Genomic DNA, 5,093 nt, shown 5'->3' on the forward strand with positions numbered 1-5,093 from the left:
TACAGGGTGATGTGGCGCTGGCCCTGTCAGAGCCAGAAAAGAGGCTATGTCAGCACTTCACACGCATTGAGATTCCTGGTAAGAGAGGCAGGAAAGTCCCTGTCACAGAGAAATGGGTAGAGTGTGGTGTCAGTCCTGACAATGTCTATATGTTTGCAAGACCCTCTGCCTTGTCACACCTCAGAGGATCCGACTGCATTCGACTCTATGCACGGGCATGTGGGGCCAAGCATCCAGAAGCTCTCTCCTCTACCAGGCTTCGGAAACATGTGACCACCCTTTCAAGGGTGCTGAACATGAGTGACACGGAGATGGATCAGCTAGCTGATTTCCTAGTGCACAATATCCGGGTGCACCGCCAGTAATACCGCCTCCCTGAAGGTACCCTGCAATTGGCAAAAATTAGCAAACTCTTCGTGGCACTCCAGCAAGGTCGATTGGCTGACTTTAAGGGTCAAAGCCTGGAAGAAATCTCCATTGATCCCAACGGTAAGTTGCATGGTCCCTCACCCGACTGGTTGTTCCATGGGCTGACAGTCTAAGGGCGATACTGTGACTGGGGATCTCTGTTTATCTCTGTTTTTCAGAACCAATCCCACTAGCCAGTGATGTGTCTGATGATGAGCCAGAGGTGGAAGCTGGAGCAGTGCATGTGGAGGAGGGAGATGCCAGTGCACCGAAAGTGATGGAGAGGCATGCACCCATGGCTACTAAAGGTGTGTGTCCATCAAATTCATTGGGTGGCTTGGGCTGGTGGTGAGTTTTTGGATGACTGATCTCTTCCCTGTCTTGCATAGGTGATTGCATGGGCTCTAAAATGAAACCGTGCAGCAGAAAAGAAGTAGCAGCTGTTGAGAGACACCTGATGAGATTCATCCTCTCCTGCAAGGTCCCCGGCAAAAAGGATTGTATCGCCTGCCTTGGCACTGAGGAGCAGGCTCTGAAGGCTAGGAACTGGCTGTCGGTCAAGTACTACATTAAAAACCGAATAACTGCTATCAAGCGAAAGTGTACAGCCTGAATAAAATTTATGTTGGTCCAACCAAGGCGTCTTTTTTATTTACTTTGGTGAAACCATTAAGTGGTCATAGCAAAGGGCGTACCCACATGGTTAGGAATACCTGACTATGTCCCAGTGAGGCATAGGGAGTACCCACATGGTTAGGAAAATCTGACTAGGTCCCGGTGAGGCATAATGGTGTCCGGTTTCTGTCACCAAGCTATACGGCACATGCGCGCCGGGTGATATGATATAGATACCCGCCAGCAGGCACGGTTTGCTGATCAAGCTGTTTGGGTAATGGGAAGCAGGCGTCCCCATGATGGACAAACCAGTCATGGGTCCTGAAAAGGTCACAAAAACAAGTATGCATGCATGTGTGTGTGTGTCGAAATTTTTGTGAACACTTTTTTTTTGATGATTGAATAAAATATTTTTGATTGAAATATTACGACATCATTATCATTCAATCGGTCATTAATCGTGCAGTGCAAATGCCGGTAACGACCAGCGATGCGCATTCCCACTGGTTGTTACCAGCATCTGTCATCACCTGAACATTCAGGCCAACCTGCCAACAACAACAGGTGCATGTTCGGGGATGAGGGAGGGTGTCTGCACTGAATGACATATCGTTCAGTCTGGGCACATTATCCACTGCACAGGATGATGAATGATTACAATGTTGTAATCGTACAGTCGTTCCACTCTCATGTAGTGGATATGCACCTTTAGGGGGGAGGGGGAGTTTAAGGCCCTGGGGAGGGGGAGACTAAGTTTAGGCACTAGGAGATGTGGTTAGGTTTAGGCACTGGGGAGGTAGGGTTAGGGGTAGGGAGAGGGGAAGGGTTAAGATACCGACCGACAGGTGTCAGTATACTAACCCTCAGGGTTGTCTTAACAGCAATGTGGGCCCTGGGCAAAGCAATGCATTAGGGCCCCTACCCACCCATACACGGGAAAAAAATTTAAATGGTCAATAAAATTAAACCCTCCTGCATGCCCATCAGACCTCCCACACATGCATAGAGACTCTGACTGGTCTGAAGCTGGCATATGAAGTGAAACTGGGACTGAGGTGAGTACTCATCGCCGGGGTGGGGGATTGGGTGAGGGAGGTTAGTTCAGAATACAGTGCACCAGCAGCCGGCTTATAAAAAATTTACCAACTGGCAGCGGCTGCAGGGGGGGCAGGTTGGTGGGCCCCTACAAGCTTCAGGCCCTTGGGCAACTGCCCACCAAGCCCAATGGAAGAGATGGCCCTGCTAACCCTGTCGGGATGCCGGCGTTGGGATTTTGACCACATTCCGTACCCATCCCCTCCCAGGCAGCTGTAGCCACATCCATAACAGCCCTGCTGGTCACACTGACAGACTGTGATAAGTGATCACAGTCTGATTGCTCTCCTCACAATGCAACTGGGGAAACAGCAGAGGGGCCAGCACACCTCCTTAGCCCGTCAGCTTCTGGAAAATTAATTTCCACTAGCCGCTGGTGGGCATTCCTGACATGGTTGCATCAGATGTGAATACGAAACACAGGGGTCGAAGCACAAATACTAGAGATGTGCGCTGACCCTTGTGCTTTGGTTTTGGTAAAATCACCCTCAAATGTTATGATTTTGGTTTTGGTAAAACGCTTTGGTTCATTCTGTTTTGGTTTTGTATTTCTTTAAAATTGATAAGAACAGATACATTTATGTCATTTGGACCTGTTTACATGCAATCTGAATCCCAAGATTTTTTTCTTGAATCAGAGCTCTGAACTTACAGCAGACCCAAGCTGGGACATGGTTCTACTCAGAACCCCAAAAGTGATGCAAGCTGATACTCAATTTGACTTGGATCCCCAATATTCAAGTGTGTTTGATTTTCAGGAAAAGCAAACTGCACATCTCTAGTAAATACTGGCTGCTTTTACATGTAGCCCACAAATGTTTTTTAGCTTTATTTTTACTTTATTTTTTTAAATCTCTCTGCACATTTTACATCTGCCCCACCTGCAGTGCAACATTGTTTTACCAAGGTGCACAGTTACTTGCTCTTTCTAATTTGTTCCCAACTCATAATTAGGCCTTAGGTTAGGTTACTCTCATTTGGCCAGTAGCACATACTGTAGTGCCATCTGAAAATGGAGTGTTACTTACCATTCCTGTCGCCAGCGCCCGTTGTCTTCGCCCCAATGAGATCTTGCTGTTATGTGAAGTCATTATATCGCAATGGTCTGCTCTTATTGGAAGAGCTGTCCTTTCTGTAAATAACCAGAAGTCTTTTTGCATACAGCGTAAATAAACTCCGCTCTTCATGTGGTAAGTGGTCGGATGTATTACATTGAAAATGCAATGCTTGATACATCCCACCCTGGAAGTGTCCTGATGCTTGTTTCAGGGGCATAGGGAGGGCGGTTCCACCAGAGTGCAAGCTTCAGGTGCCAAAGTTGCCAGCGGGTGCCCTGAAGTCGGACTCTGAAGCTGCCGGGTCCACATAAAGGTGAGAGAGGTACCCCAGTTATGTCTGTCTGGTCTATCACCTTCCATACCTGTATGCATGTCTGTGTGACCCTGCCTGTATATGTATGTATGTGTAACTCTGCCTGTATGTATGTATGTATAACCCTGCCTGTATGTATGTGAGACCCTGTTTGTATGTATGTATGTATGTATGTATGTGTGACTCTGCCTGTATATATGTATGTGTGTGTGACCCTGTGTGTGTGACCCTGTATGTGTGAAAGAGCAATTGGACCCAAAGTGGAACCAGGAGAGGCCTTCGGGGCAGATTGCTGGTACTGGAGGGATGCAGGCTTCAGATGGGTATTATTTATGAGTGGTCCGCTGGCAAGTGGTGATCCAAATGGAAGTATACCCGATAGGTATGCAGGGTACAGGCGACTGGTGAGTGGATGACTGGGGAGAAGCACAGATTCTTCGGATATCAGCAGAAGTCCCCCTAGGGGTGGTAGCTTGGAGTAGCACTGCTGTCACACAGGGGTCTGATGAGGGTGACTGGAGTCTGGAGCGAGCAGGGTCTGAGGATAGCAGCTAGGAACATGTAACAGCAGGGAGCGCAGAGTACTAGTACGCAGCTTGCACTGGGATAAACATTGCACTGGCAAAGAAAGGACTGCTCAGCAGCCCTTAAATACCAAAGGAAGTGCATGGTTGCTAGGATTCCTGATAATGCTCTTGCTGGATTGGCTGAAATGAGTCACCTGATGAATCCAAGATGGTGACGCCCATGTTGTGCTGCAGCACTGCCTAATGTGACCCAAACTGACACCTGCATTCAGGACTCTGCACCTGCATGACCCTGAGGTATGCAGCACTGACCTCCAGATGCCCACGTCCCCACCAGAGGGACCCTGCCACAGTGTCCGAACAGGTAAGGCTCTCTGGCCCCGGACACACACATCCCTGGTCGTGACAGTATGTATGTATGTGTGTATGTATGTTTGACCCTGCCTGTATGTATGTATGTATGTATATATCAGGGGCAGAACTATGGGAGACAATAGAGGCGCCTGCCACCAGGCACCAGCACTGAAGGGGCACCTCATCCATTGCCCACAATATATTCACCCAACTTGGGGCTGTAAATATGTACCTAGAAAGCACCGTCATGGCAGCCCAATACATGGCACCTGTGAAGCAACCATAACCATATACTAGTTAGTCCATCAGATGCCTCTGTGTCAGTCCATCAGATGCCTCTTCCATGTATCTATAGCCTGTCCATGCTCATTGATGTCACTGCTCTTCAGCAGCTTCTCATGCCAGTGTGACTCTGATGCCCTCCCCCCCTCACCCAGAAATCCCTCTCACACTCCTTTCTGGTGTCAGCTCTAGATGCGGACATGTGTGGCAGGCCCAAACATAAGCGTGGCTGCAGATCTTCCAAGAGCTGGATGTCAACAAGGATGCACCAGATGAAGCTGCGGGTAAAAGGGCATGGGAGGCGGGGGCCTGAGGCAGCAGTGACAGAGTCTGGGGCAGATCTTTGGTGGAGCAACTTCCCAGCATGTACAGCAGTCGGCAGTAGACTGGGTATTTTGTGATTTGTAGTTCCACCATAGTAGCAGTCTTACAGTATCTTGA

Source organism: Taudactylus pleione, unplaced genomic scaffold, assembly GCF_031769625.1.
Source record: "Taudactylus pleione unplaced genomic scaffold, aTauple2 ptg000010l, whole genome shotgun sequence".
Taxonomy (NCBI): Eukaryota; Metazoa; Chordata; class Amphibia; order Anura; family Myobatrachidae; genus Taudactylus; species Taudactylus pleione.